Source organism: Echinops telfairi, unplaced genomic scaffold (genome assembly GCF_000313985.2).
Source record: "Echinops telfairi isolate 266 unplaced genomic scaffold, ASM31398v2 ScPeMD7_7467;HRSCAF=8505_1, whole genome shotgun sequence".
NCBI lineage: Eukaryota > Metazoa > Chordata > Mammalia > Afrosoricida > Tenrecidae > Echinops > Echinops telfairi.
Window position 1 is genome coordinate 43,551,792 of NW_022111368.1, and position 9,059 is coordinate 43,560,850.

The window sequence follows — 9,059 nt, forward strand, 5'->3', positions numbered from 1 at the left end:
TCTTGAAATGGCAAGTAAGGAACTTTTAGTCGAGATAAGGAGTCACTGCCCATCACTGGGCATCCGACTTAGAGACAAAGTCATCCAGGGAGCTGGTTAACATGCAGATTCCCAGATTCCTAGGCCCCACCCTTCCAAGCTTAAAACTCTAGGGTGGGGTGCCTGCAGGCTATATGAATGCGGTTTGTGACTCTGTGCCTCCCCCTATTCCAAGCAGCAACCTTAACAACTCTTGAGTTTGGGGAAGTAGTCACTCAAAACTTACACAGTGAAGGAAGATATTTCTTACAAGCCCAGACAAAACCCCGTCCCCAGCAAGTCCATTCTAACTCATAGCAACCCAATAGGATAGACTAATGCTGTTTTCTAGGGTTTTCGAGACTATAAATCTTTATGGAAGCAGACAGCCTCATTTTTCTCTCCAGGTGATTTTGAAGGGTCCATCTTGTGGTTAGCAGCCCACCAGGGTTTCTTCCTTTCTTAACACCCGCACCCCCACTTCCCAACAAAACAACCGAATTTACTGCCCGGAACTGAGTTGATGCCAACTCCGGGAGTTTGTAGGACTGGGTTTCCAAGGCTGTAACTCTTTATGGAAGAACTCCCTCAGGACAAGCAGTGTGAAGAGGGGCGCATCAGCGTTAAAGCAATGATTCTCTAGTGGGAAAGACCAGAGAGTGGTGTCACAGCAATCCAGGTATTTTTTCGGATGCCATGGGTCTGCTCCATCTTCATTCGATGACAACTCGTATCAGCCTCAGCTGTGTAGGCTCCAATTGAGAACCACGTGAAGGAGCAAAGTGTATACAAGACGTAGAAATTGCCAAGAAGCACTTATATGAAGGCATTGACCTGTACTTTGAGAAAAAAAAGGGCGGCTTGTGGAGAGGGTGATCTGATCCCAAATTTAAAAAACCACAACCCAATGGCTGTGGAGTGGCCTGTGACTCACGGCAATCCAATGCGTGTCGCAGTGGCTCTGCACTCCACAGGGCTTCAGGGCTTTGGTTCGTCCGAAGGAGATTGACAGGACTTTCTTCTGAGATACTGCTGGGTAGACTCCAACCCCTAACCTTTCAATCAGTCACTGAATTCATTGTTGATTACAGTGCATGCTATAGGACAGTGTAGAACTGCCCCCAAGGGTTTCCAAGACTGTCCAGCTTGATGGGAGCAGATAGCCTCCTCTTTCACCCACGGATCAGCTGGTGGGTGTCACCCTCAACTTTGCAGCTAGCCGACCAACAAGTAATCCACTAGGCCACTCGGCCCCCCGGGTCTACTCAACAAGAAGGAACAAAAGTCCACCTTCTTGGGGATGTCAGGTCTGCCTTTCTACAGCACAGTCTCCCTTCAACCTCTGACCACGGGCTCAGAGAAGTCTTTCTGGCATTAGGGCAACAGATTTCAGAACCTTGGTCTCAGTGGTGGTCAAGATGGGGCTTTAGAGCTCATCTCTGCTGCCCATTAACCCTAGGAAGGTGACAGATCTCTGAATCTTAATTTTCCCATGTATAAAATGTAGGTAGAGATGCCTCATTTGTTGGTGGGATTAAATGTGACCAGGTGAGTCGAGCACTGAGCATCTACTAAGAAATCATTTTGGCCATTGCCTGGTTTTTATTTATTTTTTAAATTTATTTTAAACCTGGGAGTGAAGTATACTCCCTTTGATCCTGTATCAGGCGCAGATCAGAGATCTACGTTAAGGATAAATAGTATTTCTTTTGGTGGAGAGATTAAAATAGTGGATGCCACCCCACCCCACCAAGCATTAGCGAGACCAATCTTATTGCCTGAGAGAGCATTTGGTGGAAAGGTTGCAAACCAAAGATTAGACTTTTCAAAATAAGACAAACCAAACTTATTATTTTGACACACACACAAAATTTTAATTGGTGGTCTGCAGTCTATTAGGCTCTGGAGCAGACAGACCGGGAGCGTAGGAAAACAGTTTCTGCTCTCAGGGCCCTCTCAGCTAAGTAGCCCCATGAAGGCAATTGGGATGGATGGATGTCCAGTGGCAGGTGTAGTAGTTTCTTTGAACATAGTGTTAGCTTTCATATTGAACATAGTGTTAGCTTTCTTTATATGCTTGAAGGTCCCTTGGGACCTGGTGGTTTTGCCACCCCTGGGGAAAAAGATGGGACTTCCTACTCCCGTGAAGAGTGACAGTCTCAGAAACTCACAGGGGGAGTCCCACCCTGCCTTACAGGGTCACTATGAGTCAACGGGAGTGAGAACTGTATGCTTTGGGAACTGAACTCTTTGCCTAAAATATGAGTTGTAATGCTTTTTTTTCTCAAAGTCTGTTTTGATTGTTGTTTTGCTAGGGAGATCTCATTTTCACACAGTCGAGTCTACCGATATCATCTTAAGTTTCCTGAGTGTTGTGTGGAGTTGTCAGGCCTTCCCCATTCTGAGAGTACAAAATAATGAATTCTCCCACATTGTCTTCTAGTGCTTTTACAGCTTCGTTTTCTCCATTCACGTGCATTGGAATTAATTAAGACGCGAGGTGAGGATCTAACTTCATTATTTTCCGACAAGGCTTCCTGAATGTCTCAGCACCACCTACTGAGAGTCCCCTCAATTTATTTAGGGTTATGAATAATACAAACAGTTTAGTATTGCGTTATTCAAGTATTAGAACAGAGTAGGTGATATTTGATAATGGCCACCTCAATACGTGATTCAACTATATTCTAGAGTCTGTTAGATTGACTCCCTGGGTGGTGCAGACAGTTGAACACTCAAATGCTGACCTAAAGGTTAGTGGTTTGAACCCACCCTCAGACACTGCAAAAGATAGGCCTGGCTATTGGCTCTTGGAAGGTCACAGTCATAAAAACCTATGGAGCCATTCTGCTCCACACCTCTGGGTCCTCGGGAGTTGGATCTGAGGGCAACTAACAACAGTCTTTGTAGGGCAGTGGTGGTTCAATGGCAGAGTTCTTGTTTTCTACGAGGTCCAGATTCCATTGCATGCAATGTACCTCATGCGTAGTCACCATCCATCCGTCAGCAGACACTTGCATGCTGCTGTGATTCTGAATAAAACTTGCAGACTAAGACAGTGTAAGAGCAAGCTGGTGATCTACTTCTGAAAGTCAGTCGATGCAAACCCTATGGGTCACAGCAGTCTGATCCACAACGGATTGTGCCCATGACTTAGGACCAGGCAGCCTTTCCATTTGTTGTACATTACATGGGGTTTCGTGAGTTGGGGGCCAATTTGACAACACCAAAGCCTCTGTTGAGAGAGAAGGGGAGTGAATATTTTATACACAATAACTTTGAACACGCACTGTGAACTCCCCCTCCCCAAAGGAAATCATTTGAAAGGTTTGCATCTGATCTCCCCAATTGCCAAAATCTAATACAAAGATTAAAATGAAGAAGTGTTCTTCCCCTTTATGTTGAAGTACTGAATTTTAAAAAAAATTTTAAAAGCCTTCTTGGTATCTAGAATTCAATACCAAAATCTTGGGAGACCCAGGTGTGCATTGACAGGCTGCAGGAGTTCAAGGGCACAGTGCTCCTATCTTTAGAACATTTGGCCTGTTATCAGGAGGAAAGGACACCATGCTTGGTAAAGTGGAGAGTCGGCAAAATAAGATGGACTTACGTACCTCGTGACTGCGAACACTGGGCTCACACGTGACCATGGTGACTTTGGAGCAGGAGGTTGTCCGTGGGGCTACTATGAGTCAAAACCAACTTGTTGGCACCTAACAGCGGAGGCTTTCCTTTGTGCCCAATGAGTCATGGAAGCCAGAGTTTCATTATTCTTTAAGTTCGTAACAAGTCTGTGAAGATGGTACTGTGATTCCCATTTTACAAACGAGGAGGCAGAGCCCCAAAGCAGTTAGGCCACTGGCTTACGGTCACACAGCAAAGGCATGGCGACTTCAGAGCCTGTGCTAATCCCTGTGCGACTTGTGCCTTCCAGAGAGGGTTGTAGGCGTTCATTAGAACCCTTCCCAGAAAGCCCTTCGCAGGTTAGTCTTCAGCCTGTCCTGTGTTATGCACAATATTTTCTGGTTTTGTTTTTGTATTTTCCTTTCATTTAGGATTTAATTTTGCTGAGGCTGCTTTCTAGGAGCCCTGTGGCTTAGCGGGTTATGAATGGAGCTGTTAACTGTGAGGTCAGGAGTTCAAAACACCAGGCTTTCTGCTCCCATAAGGCGTGTCGGTCTCGGGGACCCACGGGGGCGGGGCTGCCCTGTCCTATAGGGTTGCTGTGAGGAAGAATCGACTCAGTGGCAGTTAGTTTGGTTTGGTTTGGAATGTGATTTTTTTCTAACATGTACAATTATTGAAATAATCAAATTAGTTGTGCTTTTCCCCTCTTCCATTATGATGTTTGCTTTGGATGACATTTTAAGGACAACACCATTGAATAAACTAACCAGCTCTGAAGAGCCTTGGTGGCCTAGTGAGCTAGGCACTGAGCTACTAGCCACACAAGGTCTATGGTTCAAACCCACTAGCTGCTCCTCTGGAGAAAGATGAGGCTTAATGCTCCTGTAAAGATTTAAAGACTTAGGAACCCAAACGGGGCAGGCCCTCCTGTCCGAGGGAGCGGGTCACGGGGGCTGGAATTGACTGGGACGCAGTCAGTTTGGTTCTCGAGTGTTTGGGAACCAGTCCTGTGTTTGTGCAGGAAAAGGCTAGCTTTTTTAGCAGCGAGAACGCAAACGCAAGAGCAACATCCATTGTTGTCTTATGAAGCAGTCTAGATTGGGAAGGTCCAGGAGCCTCATCATCTCTCACCTAGTGTCCTCTACCCCATGGTAGAAGCTGCATCTTAGGAAGGGAAAGGAGGAGGAAGTGGGAAAATAAGCAGGTTACCTTAAAGGAAGTAACATGAAATTCCATTTGAATCCCACTGAAATTTAGTCACATGGCCACGCCTGGCTTGGGGGTGGGGGGGACGACTGTAGCCTGGAGTTAGGTGGCCTCTTAAAAAGAGCAGCACAGGCACCAGCCAGGGCCAAGGCTTTAGTACTAAGACAAAGGAAAGACTCCCACCCATTGCTGTCAAGACCACTCTGACAGGGAGGCCTTATCGGCAAACCTGCCCTTTGAGGTTTCTCAAATGGGGACTCTTTCTGGGAGCAGCCGCCTCACTTTTTTGCCCTCCGAGTGGACAGTAAATTCTAACTGCTGGCCTTTCAGTTAGCAGCTCAGGATGTAACCCCCCCACACCCTCAGGCCTCCTTCCAACTGACGGTCAGTACCGCCCCGCCTCAGACCCTGTGTTCTTGAACGTGAAATAACGTCCCTCCTGAACCGTCTTCGAGATTACTTTTTCTCAGTGGCAAGATTAACTTTTTCTCAGCAGCAGTTCTTACAGATGTAGTTTTTCCCCAGATCTTTTGTTGGGGATAATTATCAGAGGCAACTGGGGGTTAGAAAAAGAAAAGAGAAATAATACTTCTTGCCTCCTGAGGGTCTTGGCAAATTCTCCTTCCTTGGCCTGGACCACCTTCCCAACCCTTCCAGCCAGGTAATTGCTACCTGGTCCTCCGATGCCAGCTCAAACTCCACCCTCAGACAAAGGGCCCCTGACTGCCTCCTCCACCGCCTCCTCCCTCTCCCCAAAGTAGTTAGGGCTTCTTTAGAATGTCCTTCGCGTTCACTAGTAGTGTACGATTTCGTTCGGGGCACTTTCCCAGTTTGCGATTGGGTGTATCTGCGTGACTATTTGGGTGACGCTGGTCTCTGGAGCTGGGCTGCATGTGACTTCCTGAGGGCAGGGACTCTGGCTCACATGTGCCCCCGGGAACAGAGCCCAATGCTTAGCACAAGGTGAAGCTCAAACTCACTGCACTTGACTCCATGCCAACGCCTAGAGACCCCATAGGACAGGGTAGAACTGCCCCCGTGGGTTTCCAAGATTGTAACTCTTGACAGGAGTAGAAAGCCCTGTCTCTCTCCTGCAGAGCAGCTGGTGGCTTTGAACCGCCAGCGTTTCAGATGGCAGCCCAATGCATTACCACCGCCCCACCAGGACTCCGAGCACAGGGCACGAGCTTCAGAAATACTTGCTGGGGAAAGACTGACTGAAGGCTGAGAGAAGGCGGCAGAGGGGCTCTGAGGAACATGAAGGACGCCGAGGGGCTGAGAGTTGGGGAAGGGGTCAGCAGAAGTGGATAGGCCTGCTGGACGCCTTTGCTGGAAGCTGTCCATAGACCCCCCCAAAGCCAAACCACAGCCACGGAGTCACTTCTGACTCAGTGACCCTATCCGTAGGACCCCAGCCTGAAACTCGGGGTCCCAGTGCTGCTGGTGAGAAATGCCTGGTTGTCTGGCGCCAGGGTTGAGGCTACGGTCTCTGGAGAAGAGATGAGCACACTTACAAATGAAGCAGCGCGTGATTGTTCGATTAACCGATGCTCCGGGCTGGAATTTTTCTAGCCTTTTCAATGAAATGCAATTTCTTGGCCTATGATTTGGTTTTATTTTTCTGGGATAAAACTAAATCTTCTTCCAGAGACATATACTTTGCTACTTAATCTAAAAATTAGATTAAGTAGCACTGACATTGAAGAAAAACCTTAATGGAAAGAGTGGTAAAACAAAAGGAATTAGGATTCTGTCATTTTTTTTTCAATTGCATGTGCACTTTTCATATTACTATTGATGTTTGACAAGTGTCCTAGTCAGTCCTAGTCAGTAGGGTTCCTGGTGGTGTAGTGGTTACTTGTTGGGCTGCTAACCGTAAGGTCAGCAATTCAAAACCACCAGCCACTTCATAGGAGAAAGACGAGGCGTTCTACTCCTGTACAGTCTTGGAAACTAACAGGAGGCAGTGCTACCTACCCTGTCCCATAGGGTCCTATAGGTTGTTGAGATAACTTGTGATCTGGGATAGCTATGAACTACCTTATATAAAACGTAGAGTAGTGGGTTACATATTGGGCTGCTGTTAGGACAGCACTGTGAACACATTCTTCGATCATTGGGAGAAAGATGTTTTCTGCTCCCATAAAGATTGATAGCTAATGGCAACATATGCTCAAATGCGATTGATACCATTGAAGTATGGATTGTTGTAAGAGCTGTAAGAGACCCCCATAAAATAAAATGTAAGAGCTGTAAGAGCCCCCAATAAAAAGTTTATTAGTGAGGACACCCAGAGAGGCACTTCTACTCTGTCCTATAAAATCAACTCCTTGGCAGTAGATTTGTCTTTATCTTGCCATCTCTCTTATCAGTCAATGCAGAATGTGTGCATTTCTTCACCTTCGGTCCTTCAAGAGCATTTTGGTAAACTGTCTTCATGCTTGGCCTTTAGATTGTTTTAGAGGATTCCCACATCAAGAAGGTAAAGGGGGGAAAAAAGAAAAAGATCCCCCCCCCCCAAAAAAAAGCCAGACTGGCTGAGTCAGTGCTACTTCTGCCTCAGTCTATTCCATTGTGAAATGAATGCCCCATTGGCTCATGGGAAAATCACTAGAAGAGCAAGACGTGGTTCGACCTTTGCCATACGAACATGTCTACTGGGTTTTACTGCTTCAGAAAAAATGTGTCCATTTTTATCGCTGACATTCTGATAGAGAGAAGCCACTTGAGAATGAGACTTACGGCACCCTTTGGCACCCTTGGCACTTTTCGCCTCATGGTAAGACTTTGGAAAACATTGGAATTGTAGCCCTTTCAAAAGAGGCGACACTTCTTCCCACCCCCAGCTTCCAGCACATGGACGTGCAGCTCCGTGTTACTGCATTTTCACATTTATTTGGCACAAGAGTTAGATCTGAAAACAGAAATCATTTCAAGTTAAAAAGAAGATGTTGGGGCAGAGACCCGGAGGACGGGGAGCTGGAAGCACCTGTCCTGAACGATTTGCACATGAAAGCCGTCTTTCCTTGGGCAGCTTTGTACATTTCCAAAAGCAGCTCAAATTGGGGCCTTGGCTTGATCTTTCGCCGCTCGCCTTGAAGGAAGGAAGAAGATGGAGTTTCCCATTAGGCTCTTCACAAAAAAGAGGAGCCGTGGCATGATCCCAACACCTTTGTCAGGTGTGCTTTTTCTATTGTTCCTCAAATGGCAAGGGATTAAGAAGAGGGGGTCGGGGTGGCAATTTTTTTATGATTCTTCCTAAGCCAGAAGAGACACTTTTCTTAGAGAGCCGTGGAAAGGAATGCAGACTGCCGAGTGCTTTGGAAAACATGTTTCAAAACACCTGGAGTGTGTGTCTAATCCATACTTTAAAACAGCTGACTTCTGCTTCCTCAAAGCCAGCTCCCTGTGTGTGCACCCCCTCAGCCCCATTCTCCTACTGCTGTGCCTCTGGCCCCCAAAGTCTTGCTCTTTTAATCTGAGAATAAGAGGAGCCCCATGGCCACAGGAAGAGTTAGGATGCAGTCACCTGGATTTGCCTTGACCTGACCCAGGGTCAAGTCAAAGGGTGGTGTGTGACCTGGGCCTAGCCTCCCTACCCAATTAAGGCACCCTGTGGTGTAGTGGTTAGGCATTGGGCTGCGAACCGCAGGTCAACAGTTTGAAATCACCAGCCCCTCAGAATGTGAAAGATGGGCCAGGAGAGACTTACAGTGTCTGAAATCCACGGAGGAGGCAGTTCTACCACGTCCTGCTGTGCGGTGTTTTGTGTTTTTTCAGTTTCGTTTTTGGGACACTTTTTTTGAGGAAGTCTAGTTGCAAAGGTTTATGCAAATGGCGGGTCTTAGGCTTGAGGGAGGTTTGGAGACACCAGGTCTGTGGGCTTTGTTATTCATCGGCAGCGCTGACTCTCAGATAAGGCCCCAGAGAAATGCGTGATCCCGGGCTTGTACCTGGCCACCCTCTGCGGGCCAATTTACTCTCTGAGAGTCCTGTGAGCCACAGAGAGATTACTGTATTACCTAAAGTATAATTTTATATTTTTAAAATGTGGAGGCTTTAGAGAAATTTTCGCTCAGTGGGGGCTGGGGGACAGTTTGAAGCCACCAGGAGCTCTGAGGGAGCGCCATGAGGCTTTCTGCTTACACCCCTAAAGCTTTACCCTCTGGGAAACCCACAGGGGCAGTCCGCCCCTGCCCTCTAAGGTG